The sequence below is a fragment of the Oryctolagus cuniculus genome, chromosome 21 (genome assembly GCF_051225735.1).
Source record: "Oryctolagus cuniculus isolate XC-2025 breed Fujian yellow rabbit chromosome 21, ASM5122573v1, whole genome shotgun sequence".
Classification (NCBI taxonomy): Eukaryota; Metazoa; Chordata; class Mammalia; order Lagomorpha; family Leporidae; genus Oryctolagus; species Oryctolagus cuniculus.
In genome coordinates, this window is record NC_142887.1 from 46,399,339 (window position 1) to 46,420,938 (window position 21,600).

A 21,600-nucleotide genomic window follows, 5' to 3' on the forward strand; every position below is an offset into this window, starting at 1 on the left:
TACAGCCTCTGTGTGTGTTTGTGTTTTCTGGACATTCTCTATGGACTTTAAGGTTTGGAATGCATTTTAGCAGGACCCTTTTTGTTTTCTGCTGGCAAACGCTAATTGGTTCCACCTGGAGTCAAATCCTCCACACATTCGAGTTTTCTAGGAAGAAAGCTTCAGAAACCTGAGAATACATGATATTTTTTCTGTAAACATAACATTGGATACATTTGCCGAACAGGAAGATTGTGCTTTTCTCCAAAACCACTTTCACAGTGATCTTTGGTTAAATTTCACCCGAAATCCACAACAATTTGTCCAGATACTCCTGGATGAAAACAAAACTATCTGGTGATTTGTAGGTATCTCAATCCCAGATCTTCCTACAGCCTCTGTGTGTGTTTGTGTTTTCTGGATATTCTCTATGGACTTTAAGGTTTGGAATGCATTTGAGCAGGACCATTTTTGTTTTCTGCTGGCAAACGCTAATTGGTTCCACCTGGAGTCAAATCCTCCACACATTCGAGTTTTCTAGGAAGAAAGCTTCAGAAACCTGAGAAAACATGATATTTCTTTCTGTAAACATGACATTGGATACATTTGCCAAACAGGAAGATTGTGCTTTTCTCCAAAACCACTTTCACGGTCATTTTTTGGTTAAATTTCACTTCAAAACTACAACAATTTGTCCAGACACACCTGGATGAAAACAAAACTATCTGGCAATTTATAGCGATCTCAATCCCAGATCTTGCTACAGCCTCTGTGTGTGTTTGTGTTTTCTGGACATTCTCTATGGACTTTAAGGTTTGGAATGCATTTTAGCAGGACCCTTTTTGTTTTCTGCTGGCAAACGCTAATTGGTTCCACCTGGAGTCAAACACTCCACACATTCGAGTTTTCTAGGACGAAAGCTTCAGAAACCTGAGAAAACATGATATTTCTTTCTGTAAACATGACATTGGATACATTTGCCGAACAGGAAGATTGTGCTTTTCTCCAAAACCACTTTCACGGTCATTTTTTGGTTAAATTTCACTTCAAAACTACAACAATTTGTCCAGACACACCTGGATGAAAACAAAACTATCTGGTAATTTATAGCTATCTCAATCCCAGATCTTGCTACAGCCTCTGTGTGTGTTTGTGTTTTCTGGACATTCTCTATGGACTTTAAGGTTTTGAATGCATTTGAGCAGGACCCTTTTTGTTTTCTGCTGGCAAACGCTAATTGGTTCCACCTGGAGTCACATACTCCACACATTCAAGTTTTCTAGGAAGAAAGCTCCAGAAACCTGAGAAAACATGATATTTCTTTCTGTAAACATGACATTGGATACATTTGCCAAACAGGAAGATTGTGCTTTTCTCCAAAACCACTTTCACGGTCATTTTTTGATTAAATTTCACCCGAAATCCACAACAATTTGTCCAGATACTCCTGGATGAAAACAAAACTATCTGGTGATTTGTACCTATCTCAATCCCAGATCTTACTACAGCCTCTGTGTGTGTTTGTGTTTTCTGGATATTCTCTATGGACTTTAAGGTTTGGAATGCATTTGAGCAGGACCCTTTTTGTTTTCTGCTGGCAAACGCTAATTGGTTCCACCTGGAGTAAAATACTCCACACATTCGAGTTTTCTAGGAAGAAAGCTCCAGACACCTGAGAAAACATGATATTTCTTTCTGTAAACATGACATTCGATACATTTGCCGAACAGGAAGATTGTGCTTTTCTCCAAAACCAATTTCACGGTGATTTTTGGTTAAATTTCACCCGAAATCCACAACAATTTGTCCAGATACTCCTGGATGAAAACAAAACTATCTGGTGATTTGTAGCTATCTCAATCCCAGATCTTGCTACAGCCTCTGTGTGTGTTTGTGTTTTCTGGATATTCTCTATGGACTTTAAGGTTTGGAATGCATTTTAGCAGGACCCTTTTTGTTTTCTACTGGCAAACACTAATTGGTTCCACCTGGAGTCAAATCGTCCACACATTCGAGTTTTCTAGGACGAAAGCTTCAGAAACCTGAGAAAACATGATATTTCTTTCTGTAAACATGACATTGGATACATTTGCCGAACAGGAAGATTGTGCTTTTCTCCAAAACCACTTTCACGGTCATTTTTTGGTTAAATTTCACCCGAAATCCACAACAATTTGTCCAGATACTCCTGGATGAAAACAAAACTATCTGGTGATTTGTAGCTATCTCAATCCCAGATCTTGCTACAGCCTCTGTGTGTGTTTGTGTTTTCTGGATATTCTCTATGGACTTTAAGGTTTGGAATGCATTTGAGCAGGACCCTTTTTGTTTTCTGCTGGCAAACGCTAATTGGTTCCACCTGGAGTCAAATCCACCACACATTCGAGTTTTCTAGGACGAAAGCTTCAGAAACCTGAGAAAACATGATATTTCTTTCAGTAAACATGACATTGGATACATTTGCCGAACAGGAAGATTGTGCTTTAATCCAAAACCACTTTCACGGTCATTTTTTGGTTAAATTTCACTTCAAAACTACAACAATTTGTCCAGACACACCTGGATGAAAACAAAACTATCTGGCAATTTATAGCTATCTCAATCCCACATCTTGCTACAGCCTCTGTGTGTGTTTGTGTTTTCTGGACATGCTCTATGGACTTTAAGGTTTTGAATGCATTTGAGCAGGACTCTTTTGGTTTTCTGCTGGCAAACGCTGATTGGTTCCACTTGGAGTCAAATCCTCCACACATTCGAGTTTTCTAGGAAGAAAGCTTCAGAAACCTGAGAATACATGATATTTCTTTCTGTAAACATGACATTGGATACATTTGCCGAACAGGAAGATTGTGCTTTTCTCCAAAACCACTTTCACGGTGATTTTTGTTTAAATTTCACTTCAAAACTACAACAATTTGTCCAGATACTCCTGGATGAAAACAAAACTATCTGGTGATTTGTAGCTATCTCAATCCCAGATCTTGCTACAGCCTCTGTGTGTGTTTGTGTTTTCTGGATATTCTCTATGGACTTTAAGGTTTGGAATGCATTTTAGGAGGACCCTTTTTGTTTTCTGCTGGCAAACGCTAATTGGTTCCACCTGGAGTCAAATCCACCACACATTCGAGTTTTCTATGAAGAAAGCTTCAGAAACCTGAGAAAACATGATATTTCTTTCTGTAAACATGACATTGGATACATTTGCCGAACAGGAAGATTGTGCTTTTCTCCAAAACCACTTTCACGGTCATTTTTTGGTTAAATTTCACTTCAAAACTACAACAATTTGTCCAGACACACCTGGATGAAAACAAAACTATCTGGCAATTTATAGCTATCTCAATCCCAGATCTTGCTACAGCCTCTGTGTGTGTTTGTGTTTTCTGGACATTCTCTATGGACTTTAAGGTTTTGAATGCATTTGAGCAGGACCCTTTTGGTTTTCTGCTGGCAAACGCTAATTGGTTCCACCTGGAGTCAAATACTCCACACATTCGAGTTTTCTAGGAAGAAAGCTTCAGAAACCTGAGAAAACATGATATTTCTTTCTGTAAACATGACATTGGATACATTTGCCGAACAGGAAGATTGTGCTTTTCTCCAAAACCACTTTCACGGTCATTTTTGGTTAAATTTCACTTCAAAACTACAACAATTTGTCCAGATATCCTGGATGAAAACAAAATTATCTGGTGATTTGTAACTATCTCAATCCCAGATCTTGCTATCACCTCTGTGTGTGTTTGTGTTTTCTGGATATTCTCTATGGACTTTAAGGTTTGGAATGCATTTGAGCAGGACCCTTTTTGTTTTCTGCTGGCAAACGCTAATTGGTTCCACCTGGAGTCAAATCCACCACACATTCGAGTTTTCTAGGACGAAAGCTTCAGAAACCTGAGAAAACATGATATTTCTTTCTGTAAACATGTCATTGGATACATTTTTCCGAACAGGAAGATTGTGCTTTAATCCAAAACCACTTTCACGGTCATTTTTTGGTTAAATTTCACTTCAAAACTACAACAATTTGTCCAGACACACCTGGATGAAAACAAAACTATCTGGCAATTTATAGCTATCTCTATCCCATATCTTTCTACAGCCTCTGTGTGTGTTTGTGTTTTCTGGACATGCTCTATGGACTTTAAGGTTTTGAATGCATTTGAGCAGGACTCTTTTGGTTTTCTGCTGGCAAACGCTGATTGGTTCCACCTGGAGTCAAATCCTCCACACATTCGAGTTTTCTAGGAAGAAAGCTTCAGAAACCTGAGAATACATGATATTTCTTTCTGTAAACATGACATTGGATACATTTGCCGAACAGGAAGATTGTGCTTTTCTACAAAACCACTTTCACGGTGATTTTTGTTTAAATTTCACCCGAAATCCACAACAATTTGTCAGATACTCCTGGATGAAAACAAAACTATCTGGTGATTTGTAGCTATCTCAATCCCAGATCTTGCTACAGCCTCTGTGTGTGTTTGTGTTTTCTGGATATTCTCTATGGACTTTAAGGTTTGGAATGCATTTTAGGAGGACCCTTTTTGTTTTCTGCTGGCAAACGCTAATTGGTTCCACCTGGAGTCAAATCCACCACACATTCGAGTTTTCTATGAAGAAAGCTTCAGAAACCTGAGAAAACATGATATTTCTTTCTGTAAACATGACATTGGATACATTTGCCGAACAGGAAGATTGTGCTTTTCTCCAAAACCACTTTCACGGTCATTTTTTGGTTAAATTTCACTTCAAAACTACAACAATTTGTCCAGACACACCTGGATGAAAACAAAACTATCTGGCAATTTATAGCTATCTCAATCCCAGATCTTGCTACAGCCTCTGTGTGTGTTTGTGTTTTCTGGACATTCTCTATGGACTTTAAGGTTTTGAATGCATTTGAGCAGGACCCTTTTGGTTTTCTGCTGGCAAACGCTAATTGGTTCCACCTGGAGTCAAATACTCCACACATTCGAGTTTTCTAGGAAGAAAGCTTCAGAAACCTGAGAAAACATGATATTTCTTTCTGTAAACATGACATTGGATACATTTGCCGAACAGGAAGATTGTGCTTTTCTCCAAAACCACTTTCACGGTCATTTTTGGTTAAATTTCACTTCAAAACTACAACAATTTGTCCAGATATCCTGGATGAAAACAAAACTATCTGGTGATTTGTAACTATCTCAATCCCAGATCTTGCTATCACCTCTGTGTGTGTTTGTGTTTTCTGGATATTCTCTATGGACTTTAAGGTTTGGAATGCATTTGAGCAGGACCCTTTTTGTTTTCAGCTGGCAAACGCCAATTGGTTCCACCTGGAGTCAAATCCTCCACACATTCGAGTTTTCTAGGAAGAAAGCTTCAGAAACCTGAGAAAACATGATATTTCTTTCTGTAAACATGACATTGGATACATTTGCCAAACAGGAAGATTGTGCTTTTCTACAAAACCACTTTCACGGTCATTTTTTGGTTAAATTTCACTTCAAAACTACAACAATTTGTCCAGATACTCCTGGATGAAAACAAAACTATCTGGTGATTTGTAGCTATCTCAATCCCAGATCTTGCTACAGCCTCTGTGTGTGTTTGTGTTTTCTGGATATTCTCTATGGACTTTAAGGTTTGGAATGCATTTTAGCAGGACCCTTTTTGTTTTCTGCTGGCAAACACTAATTGGTTCCACCTGGAGTCAAATCGTCCACACATTCGAGTTTTCTAGGACGAAAGCTTCAGAAACCTGAGAAAACATGATATTTCTTTCTGTAAACATGACATTGGATACATTTGCCGAACAGGAAGATTGTGCTTTTCTCCAAAACCACTTTCACGGTCATTTTTTGGTTAAATTTCACCCGAAATCCACAACAATTTGTCCAGATACTCCTGGATGAAAACAAAACTATCTGGTGATTTGTAGCTATCTCAATCCCAGATCTTGCTACAGCCTCTGTGTGTGTTTGTGTTTTCTGGATATTCTCTATGGACTTTAAGGTTTGGAATGCATTTGAGCAGGACCCTTTTTGTTTTCTGCTGGCAAACGCTAATTGGTTCCACCTGGAGTCAAATCCACCACACATTCGAGTTTTCTAGGACGAAAGCTTCAGAAACCTGAGAAAACATGATATTTCTTTCTGTAAACATGTCATTGGATACATTTGCCAAACAGGAAGATTGTGCTTTTCTCCAAAACCACTTTCACGGTCATTTTTTGGTTAAATTTCACTTCAAAACTACAACAATTTGTCCAGACACACCTGGATGAAAACAAAACTATCTGGCAATTTATAGCTATCTCAATCCCACATCTTGCTACAGCCTCTGTGTGTGTTTGTGTTTTCTGGACATGCTCTATGGACTTTAAGGTTTTGAATGCATTTGAGCAGGACTCTTTTGGTTTTCTGCTGGCAAACGCTGATTGGTTCCACCTGGAGTCAAATCCTCCACACATTCGAGTTTTCTAGGAAGAAAGCTTCAGAAACCTGAGAATACATGATATTTCTTTCTGTAAACATGACATTGGATACATTTGCCGAACAGGAAGATTGTGCTTTTCTACAAAACCACTTTCACGGTGATTTTTGTTTAAATTTCACCCGAAATCCACAACAATTTGTCCAGATATTCCTGGATGAAAACAAAACTATCTGGTGATTTGTAGCTATCTCAATCCCAGATCTTGCTACAGCCTCTGTGTGTGTTTGTGTTTTCTGGATATTCTCTATGGACTTTAAGGTTTGGAATGCATTTTAGCAGGACCCTTTTTGTTTTCTGCTGGCAAACGCTAATTGGTTCCACCTGGAGTCAAATCCACCACACATTCGAGTTTTCTATGAAGAAAGCTTCAGAAACCTGAGAAAACATGATATTTCTTTCTGTAAACATGACATTGGATACATTTGCCGAACAGGAAGATTGTGCTTTTCTCCAAAACCACTTTCACGGTCATTTTTTGGTTAAATTTCACTTCAAAACTACAACAATTTGTCCAGACACACCTGGATGAAAACAAAACTATCTGGCAATTTATAGCTATCTCAATCCCAGATCTTGCTACAGCCTCTGTGTGTGTTTGTGTTTTCTGGACATTCTCTATGGACTTTAAGGTTTTGAATGCATTTGAGCAGGACCCTTTTGGTTTTCTGCTGGCAAACGCTAATTGGTTCCACCTGGAGTCAAATACTCCACACATTCGAGTTTTCTAGGAAGAAAGCTTCAGAAACCTGAGAAAACATGATATTTCTTTCTGTAAACATGACATTGGATACATTTGCCGAACAGGAAGATTGTGCTTTTCTCCAAAACCACTTTCACGGTCATTTTTGGTTAAATTTCACTTCAAAACTACAACAATTTGTCCAGATATCCTGGATGAAAACAAAACTATCTGGTGATTTGTAACTATCTCAATCCCAGATCTTGCTATCACCTCTGTGTGTGTTTGTGTTTTCTGGATATTCTCTATGGACTTTAAGGTTTGGAATGCATTTGAGCAGGACCCTTTTTGTTTTCAGCTGGCAAACGCCAATTGGTTCCACCTGGAGTCAAATCCTCCACACATTCGAGTTTTCTAGGAAGAAAGCTTCAGAAACCTGAGAAAACATGATATTTCTTTCTGTAAACATGACATTGGATACATTTGCCGAACAGGAAGATTGTGCTTTTCTCCAAAACCACTTTCACGGTCATTTTTTGGTTAAATTTCACTTCAAAACTACAACAATTTGTCCAGACACACCTGGATGAAAACAAAACTATCTTGCAATTTATAGCTATCTCAATCCCAGATCTTGCTACAGCCTCTGTGTGTGTTTGTGTTTTCTGGACATTCTCTATGGACTTTAAGGTTTGGAATGCATTTGAGCAGGACCCTTTTGGTTTTCTGCTGGCAAACGCTAATTGGTTCCACCTGGAGTCAAATCCTCCACACGTTCGAGTTTTCAAGGAAGAAAGCTTCAGAAACCTGAGAAAACATGATATTTCTTTCTGTAAACATGACATTGGATACATTTGCCGAACAGGAAGATTGTGCTTTTCTCCAAAACCACTTTCACGGTCATTTTTTGGTTAAATTTCACCCGAAATCCACAACAATTTGTCCAGATACTCCTGGATGAAAACAAAACTATCTGGTGATTTGTAGCTATCTCAATCCCAGATCTTGCTACAGCCTCTGTGTGTGTTTGTGTTTTCTGGATATTCTCTATGGACTTTAAGGTTTTGAATGCATTTCAGCAGGACCCTTTTTGTTTTCAGCTGGCAAACGCTAATTGGTTCCACCTGGAGTCAAATCCACCACACATTCGAGTTTTCTAGGAAGAAAGCTTCAGAAACCTGAGAAAACATGATATTTCTTTCTGTAAACATGACATTGGATACATTTGCCGAACAGGAAGATTGTGCTTTTCTCCAAAACCACTTTCACGGTCATTTTTGGTTAAATTTCACTTCAAAACTACAACAATTTGTCCAGATACACTTGGATGAAAACAAAACTATCTGGTATTTATAGCTGGCTCAATCCCAGATCTTGCTACAGCCTCTGTGTGTGTTTGTGTTTTCTGGATATTCTCTATGGACTTTAAGGTTTTGAATGCATTTGAGCAGGACCCTTTTTGTTTTCTGCTGGCAAACGCTACTTGCTTCCACCTGGAGTCAAATACTCCACACATTCGAGCTTTTTAGGAAGAAAGCTTCAGAAACCTGAGAAAACATGATATTTCTTTCTGTAAACATGACATTGGATACATTTGCCGAACAGGAAGATTGTGCTTTTCTCCAAAACCACTTTCACGGTGATTTTTGTTAAATTTCACCCGAAATCCACAACAATTTGTCCAGATACTCCTGGATGAAAACAAAACTATCTGGTGATTTGTAGCTATCTCAATCCCAGATCTTGCTACAGCCTCTGTGTGTGTTTGTGTTTTCTGGATATTCTCTGTGGACTTTAAGGTTTGGAATGCATTTTAGCAGGACCCTTTTTGTTTTCTGCTGGCAAACACTAATTGGTTCCACCTGGAGTCAAATCGTCCACACATTCGAGTTTTCTAGGACGAAAGCTTCAGAAACCTGAGAAAACATGATATTTCTTTCTGTAAACATGACATTGGATACATTTGCCGAACAGGAAGATTGTGCTTTTCTCCAAAACCACTTTCACGGTCATTTTTTGGTTAAATTTCACTTCAAAACTACAACAATTTGTCCAGACACACCTGGATGAAAACAAAACTATCTGGCAATTTATAGCTATCTCAATCCCACATCTTGCTACAGCCTCTGTGTGTGTTTGTGTTTTCTGGACATGCTCTATGGACTTTAAGGTTTTGAATGCATTTGAGCAGGACTCTTTTGGTTTTCTGCTGGCAAACGCTGATTGGTTCCACCTGGAGTCAAATCCTCCACACATTCGAGTTTTCTAGGAAGAAAGCTTCAGAAACCTGAGAATACATGATATTTCTTTCTGTAAACATGACATTGGATACATTTGCCGAACAGGAAGATTGTGCTTTTCTACAAAACCACTTTCACGGTGATTTTTGTTTAAATTTCACCCGAAATCCACAACAATTTGTCCAGATATTCCTGGATGAAAACAAAACTGTCTGGTGATTTGTAGCTATCTCAATCCCAGATCTTGCTACAGCCTCTGTGTGTGTTTGTGTTTTCTGGATATTCTCTATGGACTTTAAGGTTTGGAATGCATTTTAGCAGGACCCTTTTTGTTTTCTGCTGGCAAACGCTAATTGGTTCCACCTGGAGTCAAATCCACCACACATTCGAGTTTTCTATGAAGAAAGCTTCAGAAACCTGAGAAAACATGATATTTCTTTCTGTAAACATGACATTGGATACATTTGCCGAACAGGAAGATTGTGCTTTTCTCCAAAACCACTTTCACGGTCATTTTTTGGTTAAATTTCACTTCAAAACTACAACAATTTGTCCAGACACACCTGGATGAAAACAAAACTATCTGGCAATTTATAGCTATCTCAATCCCAGATCTTGCTACAGCCTCTGTGTGTGTTTGTGTTTTCTGGACATTCTCTATGGACTTTAAGGTTTGGAATGCATTTGAGCAGGACCCTTTTGGTTTTCTGCTGGCAAACGCTAATTGGTTCCACCTGGAGTCAAATACTCCACACATTCGAGTTTTCTAGGAAGAAAGCTTCAGAAACCTGAGAAAACATGATATTTCTTTCTGTAAACATGACATTGGATACATTTGCCGAACAGGAAGATTGTGCTTTTCTCCAAAACCACTTTCACGGTCATTTTTGGTTAAATTTCAGTTCAAAACTACAACAATTTGTCCAGATATCCTGGATGAAAACAAAACTATCTGGTGATTTGTAACTATCTCAATCCCAGATCTTGCTATCACCTCTGTGTGTGTTTGTGTTTTCTGGATATTCTCTATGGACTTTAAGGTTTGGAATGCATTTGAGCAGGACCCTTTTTGTTTTCAGCTGGCAAACGCCAATTGGTTCCACCTGGAGTCAAATCCTCCACACATTCGAGTTTTCTAGGAAGAAAGCTTCAGAAACCTGAGAAAACATGATATTTCTTTCTGTAAACATGACATTGGATACATTTGCCGAACAGGAAGATTGTGCTTTTCTCCAAAACCACTTTCACGGTCATTTTTTGGTTAAATTTCACTTCAAAACTACAACAATTTGTCCAGACACACCTGGATGAAAACAAAACTATCTGGCAATTTATAGCTATCTCAATCCCAGATCTTGCTACAGCCTCTGTGTGTGTTTGTGTTTTCTGGACATTCTCTATGGACTTTAAGGTTTGGAATGCATTTGAGCAGGACCCTTTTGGTTTTCTGCTGGCAAACGCTAATTGGTTCCACCTGGAGTCAAATCCTCCACACGTTCGAGTTTTCAAGGAAGAAAGCTTCAGAAACCTGAGAAAACATGATATTTCTTTCTGTAAACATGACATTGGATACATTTGCCGAACCGGCAGATTGTGCTTTTCTCCAAAACCACTTTCACGGTCATTTTTTGGTTAAATTTCACCCGAAATCCACAACAATTTGTCCAGATACTCCTGGATGAAAACAAAACTATCTGGTGATTTGTAGCTATCTCAATCCCAGATCTTGCTACAGCCTCTGTGTGTGTTTGTGTTTTCTGGATATTCTCTATGGACTTTAAGGTTTTGAATGCATTTCAGCAGGACCCTTTTTGTTTTCAGCTGGCAAACGCTAATTGGTTCCACCTGGAGTCAAATCCACCACACATTCGAGTTTTCTAGGAAGAAAGCTTCAGAAACCTGAGAAAACATGATATTTCTTTCTGTAAACATGACATTGGATACATTTGCCGAACAGGAAGATTGTGCTTTTCTCCAAAACCACTTTCACGGTCATTTTTGGTTAAATTTCACTTCAAAACTACAACAATTTGTCCAGATACACTTGGATGAAAACAAAACTATCTGGTATTTATAGCTGGCTCAATCCCAGATCTTGCTACAGCCTCTGTGTGTGTTTGTGTTTTCTGGATATTCTCTATGGACTTTAAGGTTTTGAATGCATTTGAGCAGGACCCATTTTGTTTTCTGCTGGCAAACGCTAATTGGTTCCACCTGGAGTCAAATCCTCCACACATTCGAGTTTTCTAGGAAGAAAGCTTCAGAAACCTGAGAAAACATGATATTTCTTTCTGTAAACATGACATTGGATACATTTGCCGAACAGGAAGATTGTGCTTTTCTCCAAAACCACTTTCACGGTAATTTTGGGTTAAATTTCACCCGAAATCCACAACAATTTGTCCAGATACTCCTGGATGAAAACAAAACTATCTGGTGATTTGTAGCTATCTCAATCCCAGATCTTGCTACAGCCTCTGTGTGTGTTTGTGTTTTCTGGATATTCTCTATGGACTTTAAGGTTTGGAATGCATTTGAGCAGGACCCTTTTTGTTTTCTGCTGGCAAACGCTAATTGGTTCCACCTGGAGTCAAATACTGCACACATTCGAGTTTTCTAGGAAGAAAGCTCCAGACACCTGAGAAAACATGATATTTCTTTCTGTAAACATGACATTGGATGCATTTGCCAAACAGGAAGATTGTGCTTTTCTCCAAAACCACTTTCACGGTGATTTTTGGTTAAATTTCACCCGAAATCCACAACAATTTGTCCAGATACTCCTGGATGAAAACAAAACTATCTGGTGATTTGTAGCTATCTCAATCCCAGATCTTGCTACAGCCTCTGTGTGTGTTTGTGTTTTCTAGATATTCTCTATGGACTTTAAGGTTTGGAATACATTTGAGCAGGACCCTTTTTGTTTTCTGCTGGCAAACGCTAATTGGTTCCACCTGGAGTCAAATCGTCCACACATTCAAGTTTTCTAGGAAGAAAGCTCCAGACACCTGAGAAAACATGATATTTCTTTCTGTAAACATGACATTAGATACATTTGCCAAACAGAAAGATTGTGCTTTTCTCCAAAACCACTTTCACGGTGATTTTTGGTTAAATTTCACCCGAAATCCACAACAATTTGTCCAGATACTCCTGGATGAAAACAAAACTATCTGGTGATTTGTAGCTATCTCAATCCCAGATCTTGCTACAGCCTCTGTGTGTGTTTGTGTTTTCTGGATATTCTCTATGGACTTTAAGGTTTGGAATGCATTTTAGGAGGACCCTTTTTGTTTTCTACTGGCAAACACTAATTGGTTCCACCTGGAGTCAAATCGTCCACACATTCGAGTTTTCTAGGACGAAAGCTTCAGAAACCTGAGAAAACATGATATTTCTTTCTGTAAACATGACATTGGATACATTTGCCGAACAGGAAGATTGTGCTTTTCTCCAAAACCACTTTCACGGTCATTTTTTGGTTAAATTTCACCCGAAATCCACAACAATTTGTCCAGATACTCCTGGATGAAAACAAAACTATCTGGTGATTTGTAGCTATCTCAATCCCAGATCTTGCTACAGCCTCTTTGTGTGTTTGTGTTTTCTGGATATTCTCTATGGACTTTAAGGTTTGGAATGCATTTGAGCAGGACCCTTTTTGTTTTCTGCTGGCAAACGCTAATTGGTTCCACCTGGAGTCAAATCCACCACACATTCGAGTTTTCTAGGACGAAAGCTTCAGAAACCTGAGAAAACATGATATTTCTTTCTGTAAACATGACATTGGATACATTTGCCGAACAGGAAGATTGTGCTTTTCTCCAAAACCACTTTCACGGTCATTTTTTGGTTAAATTTCACTTCAAAACTACAACAATTTGTCCAGACACACCTGGATGAAAACAAAACTATCTGGCAATTTATAGATATCTCAATCCTAGATCTTGCTACAGCCTCTGTGTGTGTTTGTGTTTTCTGGACATTCTCTATGGACTTTAAGGTTTTGAATGCATTTGAGCAGGACCCTTTTGGTTTTCTGCTGGCAAACGCTAATTGGTTCCACCTGGAATCAAATCCTCCACACATTCGAGTTTTCTAGGAAGAAAGCTTCAGAAACCTGAGAAAACATGATATTTCTTTCTGTAAACATGACATTGGATACATTTGCCGAACAGGAAGATTGTGCTTTTCTCCAAAACCACTTTCACGGTGATTTTTTGGTTAAATTTCACTTCAAAACTACAACAATTTGTCCAGATACTCCTGGATGAAAACAAAACTATCTGGTGATTTGTAGCTATCTCAATCCCAGATCTTGCTACAGCCTCTGTGTGTGTTTGTGTTTTCTGGATATTCTCTATGGACTTTAAGGTTTGGAATGCATTTTAGGAGGACCCTTTTTGTTTTCTGCTGGCAAACGCTAATTGGTTCCACCTGGAGTCACATCCTCCACACATTCGAGTTTTCTAGGAAGAAAGCTTCAGAAACCTGAGAAAACATGATATTTCTTTCTGTAAACATGACATTGGATACATTTGCCGAACAGGAAGATTGTGCTTTTCTCCAAAACCACTTTCACGGTGATTTTTGGTTAAATTTCACCCGAAATCCACAACAATTTGTCCAGATACTCCTGGATGAAAACAAAACTATCTGGTGATTTGTAGCTATCTCAATCCCAGATCTTGCTACAGCCTCTGTGTGTGTTTGTGTTTTCTAGATATTCTCTATGGACTTTAAGGTTTGGAATGCATTTGAGCAGGACCCTTTTTGTTTTCTGCTGGCAAACGCTAATTGGTTCCACCTGGAGTCAAATCGTCCACACATTCGAGTTTTCTAGGAAGAAAGCTCCAGACACCTGAGAAAACATGATATTTCTTTCTGTAAACATGACATTAGATACATTTGCCAAACAGGAAGATTGTGCTTTTCTCCAAAACCACTTTCACGGTGATTTTTGGTTAAATTTCACCCGAAATCCACAACAATTTGTCCAGATACTCCTGGATGAAAACAAAACTATCTGGTGATTTGTAGCTATCTCAATCCCAGATCTTGCTACAGCCTCTGTGTGTGTTTGTGTTTTCTGGATATTCTCTATGGACTTTAAGGTTTGGAATGCATTTTAGGAGGACCCTTTTTGTTTTCTACTGGCAAACACTAATTGGTTCCACCTGGAGTCAAATCGTCCACACATTCGAGTTTTCTAGGACGAAAGCTTCAGAAACCTGAGAAAACATGATATTTCTTTCTGTAAACATGACATTGGATACATTTGCCGAACAGAAAGATTGTGCTTTTCTCCAAAACCACTTTCACGGTCATTTTTTGGTTAAATTTCACCCGAAATCCACAACAATTTGTCCAGATACTCCTGGATGAAAACAAAACTATCTGGTGATTTGTAGCTATCTCAATCCCAGATCTTGCTACAGCCTCTGTGTGTGTTTGTGTTTTCTGGATATTCTCTATGGACTTTAAGGTTTGGAATGCATTTGAGCAGGACCCTTTTTGTTTTCTGCTGGCAAACGCTAATTGGTTCCACTTGGAGTCAAATCCACCACACATTCGAGTTTTCTAGGACGAAAGCTTCAGAAACCTGAGAAAACATGATATTTCTTTCTGTAAACATGACATTGGATACATTTGCCGAACAGGAAGATTGTGCTTTTCTCCAAAACCACTTTCACGGTGATTTTTGGTTAAATTTCACCCGAAATCCACAACAATTTGTCCAGATACTCCTGGATGAAAACAAAACTATCTGGTGATTTGTAGCTATCTAAATCCCAGATCTTGCTACAGCCTCTGTGTGTGTTTGTGTTTTCTGGATATTCTCTATGGACTTTAAGGTTTAGAATGCATTTTAGGAGGACCCTTTTTGTTTTCTACTGGCAAACACTAATTGGTTCCACCTGGAGTCAAATCGTCCACACATTCGAGTTTTCTAGGACGAAAGCTTCAGAAACCTGAGAAAACATGATATTTCTTTCTGTAAACATGACATTGGATACATTTGCCGAACAGGAAGATTGTGCTTTTCTCCAAAACCACTTTCACGGTCATTTTTTGGTTAAATTTCACCCGAAATCCACAACAATTTGTCCAGATACTCCTGGATGAAAACAAAACTATCTGGTGATTTGTAGCTATCTCAATCCCAGATCTTGCTACAGCCTCTGTGTGTGTTTGTGTTTTCTGGATATTCTCTATGGACTTTAAGGTTTGGAATGCATTTGAGCAGGACCCTTTTTGTTTTCTGCTGGCAAACGCTAATTGGTTCCACCTGGAGTCAAATCCACCACACATTCGAGTTTTCGAAGACGAAAGCTTCAGAAACCTGAGAAAACATGATATTTCTTTCTGTAAACATGACATTGGATACATTTGCCGAACAGGAAGATTGTGCTTTTCTCCAAAACCACTTTCACGGTCATTTTTTGGTTAAATTTCACTTCAAAACTACAACAATTTGTCCAGACACACCTGGATGAAAACAAAACTATCTGGCAATTTATAGCTATCTCAATCCCAGATCTTGCTACAGCCTCTGTGTGTGTTTGTGTTTTCTGGACATTCTCTATGGACTTTAAGGTTTCGAATGCATTTGAGCAGGACCCTTTTGGTTTTCTGCTGGCAAACGCTAATTGGTTCCACCTGGAGTCAAATCCTCCACACATTCGAGTTTTCTAGGAAGAAAGCTTCAGAAACCTGAGAAAACATGATATTTCTTTCTGTAAACATGACATTGGATACATTTGCCGAACAGGAAGATTGTGCTTTTCTCCAAAACCACTTTCACGGTGATTTTTGGTTAAATTTCACCCGAAATCCACAACAATTTGTCCAGATACTCCTGGATGAAAACAAAACTATCTGGTGATTTGTAGCTATCTCAATCCCAGATCTTGCTACAGCCTCTGTGTGTGTTTGTGTTTTCTGGATATTCTCTATGGACTTTAAGGTTTGGAATGCATTTTAGGAGGACCCTTTTTGTTTTCTGCTGGCAAACGCTAATTGGTTCCACCTGGAGTCAAATCCACCACACATTCGAGTTTTCTAGGAAGAAAGCTTCAGAAACCTGAGAAAACATGATATTTCTTTCTGTAAACATGACATTGGATACATTTGCCGAACAGGAAGATTGTGCTTTTCTCCAAAACCACTTTCACGGTGATTTTTGGTTAAATTTCACCCGAAATCCACAACAATTTGTCCAGATACTCCTGGATTTAAACAAAACTATCTGGTGATTTGTAGCTATCTCAATCCCAGATCTTGCTACAGCCTCTGTGTGTGTTTGTGTTTTCTGGATATTCTCTATGGACTTTAAGGTTTGGAATGCATTTTAGGAGGACCCTTTTTGTTTTCTACTGGCAAACACTAATTGGTTCCACCTGGAGTCAAATACTCCACACATTCGAGTTTTCTAGGAAGAAAGCTTCAGAAACCTGAGAAAACATGATATTTCTTTCTGTAAACATGACATTGGATACATTTGCCGAACAGGAAGATTGTGCTTTTCTCCAAAACCACTTTCACGGTCATTTTTTGGTTAAATTTCACTTCAAAACTACAACAATTTGTCCAGACACACCTGGATGAAAACAAAACTATCTGGCAATTTATAGCTATCTCAATCCCAGATCTTGCTACAGCCTCTGTGTGTGTTTGTGTTTTCTGGACATTCTCTATGGACTTTAAGGTTTTGAATGCATTTGAGCAGGACCCTTTTGGTTTTCTGCTGGCAAACGCTAATTGGTTCCACCTGGAGTCAAATCGTCCACACATTCGAGTTTTCTAGGAAGAAAGCTCCAGACACCTGAGAAAACATGATATTTCTTTCTGTAAACATGACATTTGCCAAACAGGAAGATTGTGCTTTTCTCCAAAACCACTTTCACGGTGATTTTTGGTTAAATTTCACCCGAAATCCACAACAATTTGTCCAGATACTCCTGGATGAAAACAAAACTATCTGGTGATTTGTAGCTATCTCAATCCCAGATTTGTTACAGCCTCTGTGTGTGTTTGTGTTTTCTGGATATTCTCTATGGACTTTAAGGTTTTGAATGCATTTGAGCAGGACCCTTTTTGTTTTCTGCTGGCAAACGCTAATTGGTTCCACCTGGAGTCAAATCCACCACACATTCGAGTTTTCTAGGACGAAAGCTTCAGAAACCTGAGAAAACATGATATTTCTTTCTGTAAACATGACATTGGATACATTTGCCGAACAGGAAGATTGTGCTTTTCTCCAAAACCACTTTCACGGTGATTTTTGGTTAAATTTCACCCGAAATCCACAACAATTTGTCCAGATACTCCTGGATGAAAACAAAACTATCTGGTGATTTGTAGCTATCTCAATCCCAGATCTTGCTACAGCCTCTGTGTGTGTTTGTGTTTTCTGGATATTCTCTATGGACTTTAAGGTTTGGAATGCATTTTAGGAGGACCCTTTTTGTTTTCTGCTGGCAAACGCTAATTGGTTCCACCTGGAGTCAAATCCACCACACATTCGAGTTTTCTAGGAAGAAAGCTTCAGAAACCTGAGAAAACATGATATTTCTTTCTGTAAACATGACATTGGATACATTTGCCGAACAGGAAGATTGTGCTTTTCTCCAAAACCACTTTCACGGTGATTTTTGGTTAAATTTCACCCGAAATCCACAACAATTTGTCCAGATACTCCTGGATTTAAACAAAACTATCTGGTGATTTGTAGCTATCTCAATCCCAGATCTTGCTACAGCCTCTGTGTGTGTTTGTGTTTTCTGGATATTCTCTATGGACTTTAAGGTTTGGAATGCATTTTAGGAGGACCCTTTTTGTTTTCTACTGGCAAACACTAATTGGTTCCACCTGGAGTCAAATCGTCCACACATTCGAGTTTTCTAGGACGAAAGCTTCAGAAACCTGAGAAAACATGATATTTCTTTCTGTAAACATGACATTGGATACATTTGCCGAACAGGAAGATTGTGCTTTTCTCCAAAACCACTTTCACGGTCATTTTTTGGTTAAATTTCACTTCAAAACTACAACAATTTGTCCAGACACACCTGGATGAAAACAAAACTATCTGGCAATTTATAGCTATCTCAATCCCAGATCTTGCTACAGCCTCTGTGTGTGTTTGTGTTTTCTGGACATTCTCTATGGACTTTAAGGTTTTGAATGCATTTGAGCAGGACCCTTTTGGTTTTCTGCTGGCAAACGCTAATTGGTTCCACCTGGAGTCAAATCGTCCACACATTCGAGTTTTCTAGGAAGAAAGCTCCAGACACCTGAGAAAACATGATATTTCTTTCTGTAAACATGACATTTGCCAAACAGGAAGATTGTGCTTTTCTCCAAAACCACTTTCACGGTGATTTTTGGTTAAATTTCACCCGAAATCCACAACAATTTGTCCAGATACTCCTGGATGAAAACAAAACTATCTGGTGATTTGTAGCTATCTCAATCCCAGATTTGTTACAGCCTCTGTGTGTGTTTGTGTTTTCTGGATATTCTCTATGGACTTTAAGGTTTTGAATGCATTTGAGCAGGACCCTTTTTGTTTTCTGCTGGCAAACGCTAATTGGTTCCACCTGGAGTCAAATCCACCACACATTCGAGTTTTCTAGGACGAAAGCTTCAGAAACCTGAGAAAACATGATATTTCTTTCTGTAAACATGACATTGGATACATTTGCCGAACAGGAAGATTGTGCTTTTCTCCAAAACCACTTTCACGGTCATTTTTTGGTTAAATTTCACTTCAAAACTACAACAATTTGTCCAGACACACCTGGATGAAAACAAAACTATCTGGCAATTTATAGCTATCTCAATCCCAGATCTTGCTACAGCCTCTGTGTGTGTTTGTGTTTTCTGGACATTCTCTATGGACTTTAAGGTTTGGAATGCATTTGAGCAGGACCCTTTTTGTTTTCTGCTGGCAAACGCTAATTGGTTCCACCTGGAGTCAAATACTCCACACATTCGAGTTTTCTAGGAAGAAAGCTTCAGAAACCTGAGAAAACATGATATTTCTTTCTGTAAACATGACATTGGATACATTTGCCGAACAGGAAGATTGTGCTTTTCTCCAAAACCACTTTCACGGTGATTTTTGGTTAAATTTCACCCGAAATCCACAATAATTTGTCCAGATACTCCTGGATGAAAACAAAACTATCTGGTGATTTGTAGCTATCTCAATCCCAGATCATGCTACAGCCTCTGTGTGTGTTTGTGTTTTCTGGATATTCTCTATGGACTTTAAGGTTTGGAATGCATTTGAGCAGGACTCTTTTGGTTTTCTGCTGGCAAACGCTAATTGGTTCCACCTGGAGTCAAATCCTCCACACATTCGAGTTTTCTAGGACGAAAGCTTCAGAAACCTGAGAAAACATGATATTTCTTTCTGTAAACATGACATTGGATACATTTGCCGAACAGGAAGATTGTGCCTTTCTCCAAAACCACTTTCACGGTCATTTTTTGGTTAAATTTCACTTCAAAACTACAACAATTTGTCCAGATATCCTGGATGAAAACAAAACTATCTGGTGATTTGTAACTATCTCAATCCCAGATCTTGCTACCACCTCTGTGTGTGTTTGTGTTTTCTGGATATTCTCTATGGACTTTAAGGTTTTGAATGCATTTGAGCAGGACCCTTTTTGTTTTCTGCTGGCAAACGCTAATTGGTTCCAGCTGGAGTCAAACACTCCACACATTCGAGTTTTCTAGGAAGAAAGCTTCAGAAACCTGAGAAAACATGATATTTCTTTCTGTAAACATGACATTGGATACATTTGCCGAACAGGAAGATTGTGCTTTTCTCCAAAACCACTTTCACTGTAATTTTTGGTTAAATTTCACCCAAAATCCACAACAATTTGTCCAGATACTCCTGGATGAAAACAAAACTATCTGGTGATTTGTAGCTATCTCAATCCCAGATCTTGCTACAGCCTCTGTGTGTGTTTGTGTTTTCTGGATATTCTCTATGGACTTTAAGGTTTTGAATGCATTTGAGCAGGACCCTTTTGGTTTTCTGCTGGCAAACGCTAATTGGTTCCACCTGGAGTCAAATCCTCCACACATTCGAGTTTTCTAGGAAGAAAGCTCCAGACACCTGAGAAAACATGATATTTCTTTCTGTAAACATGACATTGGATACATTTGCCAAACAGGAAGATTGTGCTTTTCTCCAAAACCACTTTCACGGTGATTTTTGGTTAAATTTCACCCGAAATCCACAACAATTTGTCCAGATACTCCTGGATGAAAACAAAACTATCTGGTGATTTGTAGCTATCTCAATCCCAGATCTTGCTACAGCCTCTGTGTGTGTTTGTGTTTTCTGGATACTCTCTATGGACTTTAAGGTTTGGAATGCATTTTAGCAGGACCCTTTTGGTTTTCTGCTGGCAAACGCTACTTGCTTCCACCTGGAGTCAAATACTCCACACATTCGAGCTTTCTAGGAAGAAAGCTTCAGAAACCTGAGAAAACATGATATTTCTTTCTGTAAACATGACATTGGATACATTTGCCGAACAGGAAGATTGTGCTTTTCTCCAAAACCACTTTCACGGTGATTTTTGTTAAATTTCACCCGAAATCCACAACAATTTGTCCAGATACTCCTGGATGAAAACAAAACTATCTGGTGATTTGTAGCTATCTCAATCCCAGATCTTGCTACAGCCTCTGTGTGTGTTTGTGTTTTCTGGATATTCTCTATGGACTTTAAGGTTTGGAATGCATTTTAGCAGGACCCTTTTTGTTTTCTGCTGGCAAACGCTAATTGGTTCCAGCTGGAGTCAAATCCTCCACACATTCGAGTTTTCTAGGAAGAAAGCTTCAGAAACCTGAGAAAACATGATATTTCTTTCTGTAAACATGACATTGGATACATTTGCCGAACAGGAAGATTGTGCTTTTCTCCAAAACCACTTTCACGGTCATTTTTGGTTAAATTTCACTTCAAAACTACAACAATTTGTCCAGATATCCTGGATGAAAACAAAACTATCTGGTGATTTGTAACTATCTCAATCCCAGATATTGCTACCACCTCTGTGTGTGTTTGTGTTTTCTGGATATTCTCTATGGACTTTAAGGTTTTGAATGCATTTGAGCAGGACCCTTTTTGTTTTCTGCTGGCAAACGCTAATTGGTTCCAGCTGGAGTCAAATCCTCCACACATTCGAG